We start from the raw sequence: 12,500 nt of genomic DNA, 5'->3' as shown, positions 1-12,500 counted from the left end.
CGCCATCTATGAAAATACGGCGAAACCACATGCAATACCTCCATCTATGCGAATCTGACAACACTACGTCCGCCATGTCGAGCGCACCGCAAAACATACCGCCATCTGTAGGTCTCCCGCAACATGACCTCCTGCAACGACGATACCGTCATCTATGAGACGCCAAGCCGACTAAGACAGCGATGGGCCCACAGTGCCCTTCTTTCGACCCCACCCCAACGCCAGCGCCTCTGCCGCACGAAGTCGTGGACCGGCAATCACTCCACCTGCACCCGTTCGTGCCCCACCCCAACCGCCCAACTCGCAACTCCAGCGGATGAACGGCGGACTTTGCTCGCACTCGCAATGTGCAATCCACCCCTATAACGTGCGTTTCATGAAGAGTTATGTCCAATATGCGACATTCCCGCTGTCCATATACATGAGCTGCGAGCCGTACCACGTACGAGCTACAGACGCGATCGCGTTGCTCGCTGTACGAATGCAGATGCTCAGCGGCAGCTAGGAGGCGCTCCATCCATGTCGGTACCGGTGAGCGTTGCACTCGCAGTCGCAAAAACGTACGGCAAGTATATTACTCGGAAGAGTCAATGACAGTCCAAGCCCCCCTGCGTGGGAAGAGTCTTCCTAGGCCATGACCCACCGGAAGGGCGCAGCGTCCCCCACCCCAGACATGTGACGTCAGACTATCGGTATTGACGACTAGACTGATTCCTTATAATCATTTGCCATACACCGGTGGAAGCTGCCGAGACGAGTAACTACATAGCGGGCTCGCCGTGTCACTAATGTACAGAGATACAATAGTTTCGACTGGAACCGGATTAAACGTATACACGGCGCTGATTAGTAATAGATAGAGCCATCAGAATACAGATAATGTATAGACCTGTCCGTATACATGCTGAAAGACTCTGCTCACAATCACACGTCAGCCAGACACTCTTATCACGCACTACTCTCTGCCTGTAACAGGCACACAGACAATATGTAAGCACCAGCATGGAACAACACCCAGTGCATCCTCTCTGCCACATTAGACAATCCACACTATCATAACCAGACCGGGAGGTCCACTCGGAAAACAGAATATCCCACCCTTCCGACAACCACCATTGCTCAGCTAAGCCACCAACACCCACACATGTCCCAGACAGGGGTGCACCCAACATCACAATACTGCCTCCTGTCACACCACACAAACAATGGCAGGAATGAAAGACACAGGTCTGCCACAAGCATGGAATCAGAGCGCCGCCTGTTATGAGCCAAAGGTGCACCCTGACGTGGCAAATCAGATGATGCCGCAGTCATTTACTTACGATAATCACAATCAACAAACCGGGCCCCCCCCCCCCCCCCAAGTGCCTTAACCTAACCCGTATTGTACCTTAACCTAACCCGTATTGTACCTTAACCTAACCCGTATTGTACCTTAACCTAACCCGTATTGTACCTTAACCTAACCCGTATTGTACCTTAACCTAACCCGTATTGTACCTTAACCTAACCCATATTGTACCTTAACCTAACCCATATTGTACCTTAACCTAACCCATATTGTACCTTAACCTAACCCATATTGTACCTTAACCTAACCCATATTGTACCTTAACCTAACCCATATTGTACCTTAACCTAACCCATATTGTACCTTAACCTAACCCATATTGTACCTTAACCTAACCCATGTTGCGCCTTAACCTAACCCATGTTGCGCCTTAACCTAACCCATGTTGCGCCTTAACCTAACCCATGTTGCGCCTTAACCTAACCCATGTTGCGCCTTAACCTAACCCATGTTGCGCCTTAACCTAACCCATGTTGCGCCTTAACCTAACCCATGTTGCGCCTTAACCTAACCCATGTTGCGCCTTAACCTAACCCATGTTGCGCCTTAACCTAACCCATGTTGCGCCTTAACCTAACCCATGTTGCGCCTTAACCTAACCTATGTTGCGCCTTAACCTAACCTATGTTGCGCCTTAACCTAACCTATGTTGCGCCTTAACCTAACCTATGTTGCGCCGTAACCTAACCTATGTTGCGCCGTAACCTAACCTATGTTGCGCCATAACCTAACCTATGTTGCGCCTTAACCTAACCTATGTTGCGCCTTAACCTAACCTATGTTGCGCCTTAACCTAACCTATGTTGCGCCGTAACCTAACCTATGTTGCGCCTTAACCTAACCTATGTTGCGCCTTAACCTAACCTATGTTGCGCCTTAACCTAACCTATGTTGCGCCTTAACCTAACCTATGTTGCGCCTTAACCTAACCTATGTTGCGCCTTAACCTAACCTATGTTGCGCCTTAACCTAACCTATGTTGCGCCTTAACCTAACCTATGTTGCGCCGTAACCTAACCTATGTTGCGCCTTAACCTAACCTATGTTGCGCCTTAACCTAACCTATGTTGCGCCGTAACCTAACCTATGTTGCGCCTTAACCTAACCTATGTTGCGCCTTAACCTAACCTATGTTGCGCCTTAACCTAACCTATGTTGCGCCTTAACCTAACCTATGTTGCGCCTTAACCTAACCTATGTTGCGCCTTAACCCAACACACGTTGGGCCTTAACCCAACACACGTTGGGCCTTAACCCAACACACGTTGGGCCTTAACCCAACACACGTTGGGCCTTAACCCAACACACGTTGGGCCTTAACCCAACACACGTTGGGCCTTAACCCAACACACGTTGGGCCTTAACCCAACACACGTTGGGCCTTAACCCAACACACGTTGGGCCTTAACCCAACACACGTTGGGCCTTAACCCAACACACGTTGGGCCTTAACCCAACACACGTTGGGCCTTAACCCAACACACGTTGGGCCTTAACCCAACACACGTTGGGCCTTAACCCAACACACGTTGGGCCTTAACCCAACACACGTTGGGCCTTAACCCAACACACGTTGGGCCTTAACCCAACACACGTTGGGCCTTAACCCAACACACGTTGGGCCTTAACCCAACACACGTTGGGCCTTAACCCAACACACGTTGGGCCTTAACCCAACACACGTTGGGCCTTAACCCAACACACGTTGGGCCTTAACCCAACACACGTTGGGCCTTAACCCAACACACGTTGGGCCTTAACCTGCTCTGTAATTGTCATACGACGCGTTAAATTAGTGTAGTGTTGCCTAACTGCAACCCCCGCAATATAGTTTGCTACTCGCACTGCCCGGTCCCCAGAGTATCGCTTCATGTTAAACACCTTGCAGCTATACACTGTAATGCGGATGGCGGCAGGACGTACATGCTCAATGCCCTTCGCAGTTGTTCATTGGCATTCGCATGGCGAAGCACAGCCTACGTTGTGGTACGGCTTGTGGCAACTGTCCGCTGATGTTGTACGTCCAAATCACACACTGTACCGCACATTGGTCCTCATGTACTGAATGATACATCGTGGTACATGTGTGACCGTACCACGACTGCGCCAACAACGGCGAACCATACGGTCCAAATATTGTGCACTCAGCTACGTGTCGTCTCCCTATAAGAGCTGGATTGCAGTATGGTATGCCGTGGATGGCGATCAGCATGAGCCGTCTGTTGATGTAGTGGCGCGTGTTGTCAGACGTAGTCGTCTCTTCTCACACACCGTGATAGCATGGTGCACTGCGTTCCACATCTGCGACATGCGACAGAGGCCGGTTGACAGTCGTTCGCGCAATGGACATCGCATACGTACGGGGGCCACCTTCCACGTGTTCGCGAAGCGTGCACATGTTGTTGCGTGTATGTGGGCAGACATAGTGTGTCGTGACACCTGACACAGGCATGCAACAATCGTTGAATTTGCAAATGGCGATGGACGTCTACGTTTGCTGGTGACGTTACGCAAATGAAGAACTGGTAAACCGTTGTGGTGCGGTTGTTCTCGCTAGAGGTGAATCAGTGATGGCGACGATCGGTTGAGCTACCAACCGGTTGTTTCAGCGATACCCACCATGCCCACGAACGTGAATGGCATGTGGGTGTGAAGCGATACGCGGCGGTGGCTGGGTGGGACCGTCCCCGGCCGGTGAGGGGGGGCCTTCCGGCGTGCTGGCCGCGCGGTGCGTGGGCGCACGCGCTACAGCCGGCTGGTGGGGGCGGCCAGTGGCAGGCGCGCCGGCCGACGGAGGCGGCAGGCGGCGCAGCTGCGCGCCGGCGCACCCTGCACGCGGCGCCGTGCGGCCAAAGTAGGTCCTCGCGGGCCCGGTGCGAAGCGCGGTGGACATCTGCAGTGTGCTGGTCCGATTGAGGACTGTGTGCGCTGAGGATGCGCCGCCGCCCGGCGCTCGGCGCCGCGACGCCGTCTGCTGCTCGGTCGCCTCTGCGGTTCTCGCAGGTGGATTGTATCGCAGCTGTGCGGACGTGTTGGCGCGTGCGCTGTGCTGGGAGAGTTCGCTTCGGCACCCAAGTGGGGCTTTTGTCCTTCTGTGGCGCTGGCGTTGGAGCTGCCGGCCACCGTAGGTGGCGCGTGTTGTCTCCCGCCGGCAATGCCACGACAGCACGCTCCCGGGCCTCTGTCGGCAGCGGCAAGCTCAGTTGGGAGCACGGGTGGTCGCACCTAAAGCGTCTACTCGCCAAACTCCGGGCGATTGCGCCTCTCTCGAACCCGACCAAGTACTTAGGACGGCGCTGCGCGCCGCCGGGACCTGAGAGGGTTTCGAGGTGTATTGTGCAGGGGAGCTCAGCCTCCTCCTGTTTGCAGAATAATTGAGCGGACGCTTGCGTGTTCGCGCGGGCCCCCGGGACACACTCCCGGGCGGCCGGCTGCTCAGCTCTAGTTGACGCAGCTCCCTGGTTGATCCTGCCAGTAGTCATATGCTTGTCTCAAAGATTAAGCCATGCATGTCTCAGTACAAGCCGCATTAAGGTGAAACCGCGAATGGCTCATTAAATCAGTTATGGTTCCTTAGATCGTACCCACGTTACTTGGATAACTGTGGTAATTCTAGAGCTAATACATGCAAACAGAGTCCCGACCAGAGATGGAAGGGACGCTTTTATTAGATCAAAACCAATCGGTCGGCTCGTCCGGTCCGTTTGCCTTGGTGACTCTGAATAACTTTGGGCTGATCGCACGGTCCTCGTACCGGCGACGCATCTTTCAAATGTCTGCCTTATCAACTGTCGATGGTAGGTTCTGCGCCTACCATGGTTGTAACGGGTAACGGGGAATCAGGGTTCGATTCCGGAGAGGGAGCCTGAGAAACGGCTACCACATCCAAGGAAGGCAGCAGGCGCGCAAATTACCCACTCCCGGCACGGGGAGGTAGTGACGAAAAATAACGATACGGGACTCATCCGAGGCCCCGTAATCGGAATGAGTACACTTTAAATCCTTTAACGAGTATCTATTGGAGGGCAAGTCTGGTGCCAGCAGCCGCGGTAATTCCAGCTCCAATAGCGTATATTAAAGTTGTTGCGGTTAAAAAGCTCGTAGTTGGATTTGTGTCCCACGCTGTTGGTTCACCGCCCGTCGGTGTTTAACTGGCATGTATCGTGGGACGTCCTGCCGGTGGGGCGAGCTGAAGGCGTGCGACGCGCCTCGTGCGTGCTCGTGCGTCCCGAGGCGGACCCCGTTGCAATCCTACCAGGGTGCTCTTGAGTGAGTGTCTCGGTGGGCCGGCACGTTTACTTTGAACAAATTAGAGTGCTTAAAGCAGGCAAGCCCGCCTGAATACTGTGTGCATGGAATAATGGAATAGGACCTCGGTTCTATTTTGTTGGTTTTCGGAACCCGAGGTAATGATTAATAGGGACAGGCGGGGGCATTCGTATTGCGACGTTAGAGGTGAAATTCTTGGATCGTCGCAAGACGAACAGAAGCGAAAGCATTTGCCAAGTATGTTTTCATTAATCAAGAACGAAAGTTAGAGGTTCGAAGGCGATCAGATACCGCCCTAGTTCTAACCATAAACGATGCCAGCCAGCGATCCGCCGCAGTTCCTCCGATGACTCGGCGGGCAGCCTCCGGGAAACCAAAGCTTTTGGGTTCCGGGGGAAGTATGGTTGCAAAGCTGAAACTTAAAGGAATTGACGGAAGGGCACCACCAGGAGTGGAGCCTGCGGCTTAATTTGACTCAACACGGGAAACCTCACCAGGCCCGGACACCGGAAGGATTGACAGATTGATAGCTCTTTCTTGATTCGGTGGGTGGTGGTGCATGGCCGTTCTTAGTTGGTGGAGCGATTTGTCTGGTTAATTCCGATAACGAACGAGACTCTAGCCTGCTAACTAGTCGCGTGACATCCTTCGTGCTGTCAGCGATTACTTTTCTTCTTAGAGGGACAGGCGGCTTCTAGCCGCACGAGATTGAGCAATAACAGGTCTGTGATGCCCTTAGATGTTCTGGGCCGCACGCGCGCTACACTGAAGGAATCAGCGTGTCTTCCTAGGCCGAAAGGTCGGGGTAACCCGCTGAACCTCCTTCGTGCTAGGGATTGGGGCTTGCAATTGTTCCCCATGAACGAGGAATTCCCAGTAAGCGCGAGTCATAAGCTCGCGTTGATTACGTCCCTGCCCTTTGTACACACCGCCCGTCGCTACTACCGATTGAATGATTTAGTGAGGTCTTCGGACTGGTACGCGGCATTGACTCTGTCGTTGCCGATGCTACCGGAAAGGTGACCAAACTTGATCATTTAGAGGAAGTAAAAGTCGTAACAAGGTTTCCGTAGGTGAACCTGCGGAAGGATCATTACCGACTAGACTGCATGTCTTTCGATGTGCGTGTCGTGTCGCGCAACACGCTACCTGTACGGCTCGCAGTAGCCGTGCGCCGCGTGCGGAACCACGCGTGCTTCTCAAAACTAACGCCAATGTTGTGTGGTACGAGCGCTGAAGCGCTGGAGCGGCTGGCCTGCGGCACCTGGCGCCTGGCGCCGGTTTTGAATGACTTTCGCCCGACTGCCTGTCCGCTCCGGTGTGGAGCCGTACGACGCCCATCGGCCGTGAGGCCGTTGGACACAGAACGCTTGAACAGGGGCCGCCACACGCCTACGTCCCGCCTATGCAACTGTCTTGAAAGAGACAGTGTAAACTAAGAAAAGATCACCCAGGACGGTGGATCACTCGGCTCGTGGGTCGATGAAGAACGCAGCAAATTGCGCGTCGACATGTGAACTGCAGGACACATGAACATCGACGTTTCGAACGCACATTGCGGTCCATGGATTCCGTTCCCGGGCCACGTCTGGCTGAGGGTCGGCTACGTATACTGAAGCGCGCGGCGTTTGCCCCGCTTCGCAGACCTGGGAGCGTCGCGGCCGCCTGTGGGGCCGGCCGCGCCTCCTTAAACGTGCGATGCGCGCCCGTCGCCTGGCGGTTCGCATACCGGTACTTACTCGGTAGCGTGCACAGCCGGCTGGCGGTGTGGCGTGCGACACCTCGTACAACGACCTCAGAGCAGGCGAGACTACCCGCTGAATTTAAGCATATTACTAAGCGGAGGAAAAGAAACTAACAAGGATTCCCCCAGTAGCGGCGAGCGAACAGGGAAGAGTCCAGCACCGAACCCCGCAGGCTGCCGCCTGTCGTGGCATGTGGTGTTTGGGAGGGTCCACTACCCCGACGCCTCGCGCCGAGCCCAAGTCCAACTTGAATGAGGCCACGGCCCGTAGAGGGTGCCAGGCCCGTAGCGGCCGGTGCGAGCGTCGGCGGGACCTCTCCTTCGAGTCGGGTTGCTTGAGAGTGCAGCTCCAAGTGGGTGGTAAACTCCATCTGAGACTAAATATGACCACGAGACCGATAGCGAACAAGTACCGTGAGGGAAAGTTGAAAAGAACTTTGAAGAGAGAGTTCAAAAGTACGTGAAACCGTTCTGGGGTAAACGTGAGAAGTCCGAAAGGTCGAACGGGTGAGATTCACGCCCATCCGGCCACTGGCCTCCGCCCTCGGCAGATGGGGCCGGCCGCCCGCGCGGAGCAATCCGCGGCGGGGTCGTGTCCGGTTGCCTTTCCACTCGCCGCGGGGTGGGGCCGTTCCGGTGTGCGGTGGGCCGCACTTCTCCCCTAGTAGGACGTCGCGACCCGCTGGGTGCCGGCCTACGGCCCGGGTGCGCAGCCTGTCCTTCCGCGGGCCTCGGTTCGCGTCTGTTGGGCAGAGCCCCGGTGTCCTGGCTGGCTGCCCGGCGGTATATCTGGAGGAGTCGATTCGCCCCTTTGGGCGCTCGGGCTCCCGGCAAGCGCGCGCGGTTCTTCCCGGATGACGGACCTACCTGGCCCGGCCCCGGACCCGCGCCGCTGTTGGCTCGGGATGCTCTCGGGCGGAATAATCGCTCCCGTCAGCGGCGCTTCAGCTTTGGACAATTTCACGACCCGTCTTGAAACACGGACCAAGGAGTCTAACATGTGCGCGAGTCATTGGGCTGTACGAAACCTAAAGGCGTAATGAAAGTGAAGGTCTCGCCTTGCGCGGGCCGAGGGAGGATGGGGCTTCCCCGCCCTTCACGGGGCGGCGGCCTCCGCACTCCCGGGGCGTCTCGTCCTCATTGCGAGGTGAGGCGCACCTAGAGCGTACACGTTGGGACCCGAAAGATGGTGAACTATGCCTGGCCAGGACGAAGTCAGGGGAAACCCTGATGGAGGTCCGTAGCGATTCTGACGTGCAAATCGATCGTCGGAGCTGGGTATAGGGGCGAAAGACTAATCGAACCATCTAGTAGCTGGTTCCCTCCGAAGTTTCCCTCAGGATAGCTGGTGCTCGTACGAGTCTCATCCGGTAAAGCGAATGATTAGAGGCCTTGGGGCCGAAACGACCTCAACCTATTCTCAAACTTTAAATGGGTGAGATCTCCGGCTTGCTTGATATGCTGAAGCCGCGAGCAAACGACTCGGATCGGAGTGCCAAGTGGGCCACTTTTGGTAAGCAGAACTGGCGCTGTGGGATGAACCAAACGCCGAGTTAAGGCGCCCGAATCGACGCTCATGGGAAACCATGAAAGGCGTTGGTTGCTTAAGACAGCAGGACGGTGGCCATGGAAGTCGGAATCCGCTAAGGAGTGTGTAACAACTCACCTGCCGAAGCAACTAGCCCTGAAAATGGATGGCGCTGAAGCGTCGTGCCTATACTCGGCCGTCAGTCTGGCAGTCATGGCCGGTCCTTGCGGCCGGCCGCGAAGCCCTGACGAGTAGGAGGGTCGCGGCGGTGGGCGCAGAAGGGTCTGGGCGTGAGCCTGCCTGGAGCCGCCGTCGGTGCAGATCTTGGTGGTAGTAGCAAATACTCCAGCGAGGCCCTGGAGGGCTGACGCGGAGAAGGGTTTCGTGTGAACAGCCGTTGCACACGAGTCAGTCGATCCTAAGCCCTAGGAGAAATCCGATGTTGATGGGGGCCGTCATAGCATGATGCACTTTGTGCTGGCCCCCGTTGGGCGAAAGGGAATCCGGTTCCTATTCCGGAACCCGGCAGCGGAACCGATACAAGTCGGGCCCCTCTTTTAGAGATGCTCGTCGGGGTAACCCAAAAGGACCCGGAGACGCCGTCGGGAGATCGGGGAAGAGTTTTCTTTTCTGCATGAGCGTTCGAGTTCCCTGGAATCCTCTAGCAGGGAGATAGGGTTTGGAACGCGAAGAGCACCGCAGTTGCGGCGGTGTCCCGATCTTCCCCTCGGACCTTGAAAATCCGGGAGAGGGCCACGTGGAGGTGTCGCGCCGGTTCGTACCCATATCCGCAGCAGGTCTCCAAGGTGAAGAGCCTCTAGTCGATAGAATAATGTAGGTAAGGGAAGTCGGCAAATTGGATCCGTAACTTCGGGATAAGGATTGGCTCTGAGGATCGGGGCGTGTCGGGCTTGGTCGGGAAGTGGGTCAGCGCTAACGTGCCGGGCCTGGGCGAGGTGAGTGCCGTAGGGGTGCCGGTAAGTGCGGGCGTTTAGCGCGGGCGTGGTCTGCTCTCGCCGTTGGTTGGCCTCGTGCTGGCCGGCGGTGCAGGATGCGCGCGCCTGCGCGGCGTTCGCGCCCCGGTGCTTCAACCTGCGTGCAGGATCCGAGCTCGGTCCCGTGCCTTGGCCTCCCACGGATCTTCCTTGCTGCGAGGCCGCGTCCGCCTTAGCGTGCTCCTCCGGGGGCGCGCGGGTGCGCGGATTCTCTTCGGCCGCCATTCAACGATCAACTCAGAACTGGCACGGACTGGGGGAATCCGACTGTCTAATTAAAACAAAGCATTGCGATGGCCCTAGCGGGTGTTGACGCAATGTGATTTCTGCCCAGTGCTCTGAATGTCAACGTGAAGAAATTCAAGCAAGCGCGGGTAAACGGCGGGAGTAACTATGACTCTCTTAAGGTGGCCAAGTGGCGGCGGTGTGGCTGCATCCGGACTTGGCTTTTCGAAGTGCGGTCTTGATGTAGTCGTGCTGCTGCTGCGAGGTGCCTTCCTTGGGTTATAGTTACAGGGAGAGTGATGCGCAATACATGGGCCTAGCCCTCTTAGCCTCTCCTCTCCTGCGGTCTTCTCCCCTTCTCGTGGGCCCGCTGATTTTTGCAGAGTGGAAGACCGCACCAGGGGCTTGGGGGGGTTACCAGCCCCCCCTCGCATTATCCCTTTATAGTTGGGGGCAGCCGACAAGAAACAAGAGATGGTGGCCCTTCCGCTGAAGGTGCCACCCCAGCTACCCCAGCACCTATCCGGCCAACCGGCCGTAACGAAAATGCGATAGTTTGTGTAGCTCCCTTTGCTTGCAGTGAGTGCCACCGCACTTTTACCACGAAGAACGGTCTCGGGGTCCATCGCCGCCGCCAACACCCTGCGGCCGCCAACGCTGAGATCGTGACGGAGAGGCATCGCGCGAGGTGGACGGAGGAAGAAGTCCTGTCGCTCGCCAAGGCAGAGGCCGAACTGTTCCTGGAGAGGGACGCCCGGTTCTTCTTTGTAAATCAAGAACTTACCAGGATGTTCCCCGACCGAACGCTTGAGGCAATCAAGTGCCGACGGCGGCAAGCTGCCCACAAGCAGCTTGTCCGCCAATTCATGGAGGCACTTGAGATCGGTCGGGGTGAAGAGCCGGCGTCCCGCCGTGGAGCAGCGAGCTCGCTGCCTGACGCGGGCGAGGCCGCTGCGCCGCCCGTCGACGCAGCCGAGGACTTCGCGGCCGACACCACCAGGCCGCCGCCGGAGGGGCCGACTGACGCCGCCATCTGGGAGCATCTGGCGGGGCTACCTGCTTCCGCCCAGCGTTTCTCTGCCCTGGATCGAGTCATTGGTCTGGGGCGGGGCACGCCGCCCGATGTCATCCTGGGCATGCTCCCGGATGCCCTTGCGTCGGTCGGGTCCAGGGGGGAGAGGTCGATCACCAGGACACAGCGGCCGCGCCAACCATCCAAGCGGCCGCCTGCCGCCCCGCCGCTGCAGAAGCGCAAGCGGCGCCGCTGGGAATACGCGCGGACACAGGACGCCTTCCGTAGGTCGCGTGCGCGTTGCGTGCGCGGCTTGCTGGACGGCACCCTGCTGCAGCCGCCACCCGACATCCCCGGTCTGCTGGACTTCTGGGCGGACCTCTTCACGAAGAAGCCGATCTCTACCGCCGGCTTCATCCGTGACCGCCTTCTCCCGCACTCGGAGCCTGTCGCTCCTGAGTGCCTATGGGGGCCGGTCACACGTGAGGAGGTCGCTGCTGCCTTGCCGCCCAGGGGATCGGCAGCCGGGCCGGACGGCCTGACTCCAGCGGAGCTGCGGCGCCTGCCGCATGAAGTCCTGGTGAAACTCTTGAACCTCTTCCTCCTGGCCCGCGCCCTCCCCGAGCGTCTGCTTCGCGCCCGGACGTCACTTCTCCCCAAAACGGCTGCACCAACATCCCCCGCTGACTTTCGCCCCATTACGGTCTGCTCGGTGTTGGCGCGGACCTTTCACAAGGTTCTCGCGTCACGCCTGATGCGTGCATGTGCTGTGGACGAACGTCAGCGGGCATTCATCCCCCGGGATGGGATGTTGGAAAACACCTTCATCTTGGACACTGCTCTCACCGACGCAGTCCGCTCCTGTCGCTCTGTTTTTGTGGCATCGATCGACGTCTCTAAAGCGTTCGATTCGGTGGACCATGCCGCCCTCCGCCCCGTGCTGAGGGCTCATGGCCTGCCGGATTGCTTTATTGAGTACGTCGAAAGGTGTTACGAGGGTAGCACGACGGTGATAGCGGGCGGCGCCGACGTGGGCGTGCCCCTGCAGCCGGCTAGGGGTGTGCGTCAGGGTGACCCCCTCTCCCCCCTCCTTTTCAATTTTGCGGTGGACTATGTTTTGAGTCAACTTCCCTCCCACATCGGAGCTCGGATTCTTGGTCGCAGAGTTAACGCTGCGGCCTTCGCAGATGACGTCCTGCTTTTTGCATCGACCGCGAGGGGATTGCAGTCCCTCATCGACGCAGCCGTCGCAGCCCTCGCCCATCTGGGGCTGCAGATCAACGCCCGGAAGTGTTTCACCCTCGCCTTAGTCGCGTCTGGGCGCGACAAGAAGGTGAAGGTCGACGCCGACGTTACCTTCAAAGCGGGCAACGCCA

The 12,500-nt window shown here is 57.4% G+C and overlaps 2 non-coding genes and 1 pseudogene across 2 annotated transcripts; all 3 read left to right on the top strand.

Annotated features, from left to right (window-relative positions):
• Positions 1 to 4,806: 4,806 nt before the first annotated feature.
• On the top strand, positions 4,807 to 6,716 carry LOC124585128. Its single transcript, XR_006974735.1, has one exon. It is a non-coding gene; the product is annotated as a small subunit ribosomal RNA (ribosomal RNA).
• A 351-nt stretch (positions 6,717 to 7,067) lies between these two features.
• Positions 7,068 to 7,222, top strand: LOC124585129. Its single transcript, XR_006974736.1, has one exon. It is a non-coding gene; the product is annotated as a 5.8S ribosomal RNA (ribosomal RNA).
• A 188-nt stretch (positions 7,223 to 7,410) lies between these two features.
• The window catches only part of LOC124585138, a 7,953-nt pseudogene continuing 2,863 nt past the window's right edge, over positions 7,411 to 12,500 (top strand).

Source organism: Schistocerca americana, unplaced genomic scaffold (genome assembly GCF_021461395.2).
Source record: "Schistocerca americana isolate TAMUIC-IGC-003095 unplaced genomic scaffold, iqSchAmer2.1 HiC_scaffold_480, whole genome shotgun sequence".
Classification (NCBI taxonomy): domain Eukaryota; kingdom Metazoa; phylum Arthropoda; class Insecta; order Orthoptera; family Acrididae; genus Schistocerca; species Schistocerca americana.
This window is presented reverse-complemented; position numbering and strand designations above follow the sequence as displayed.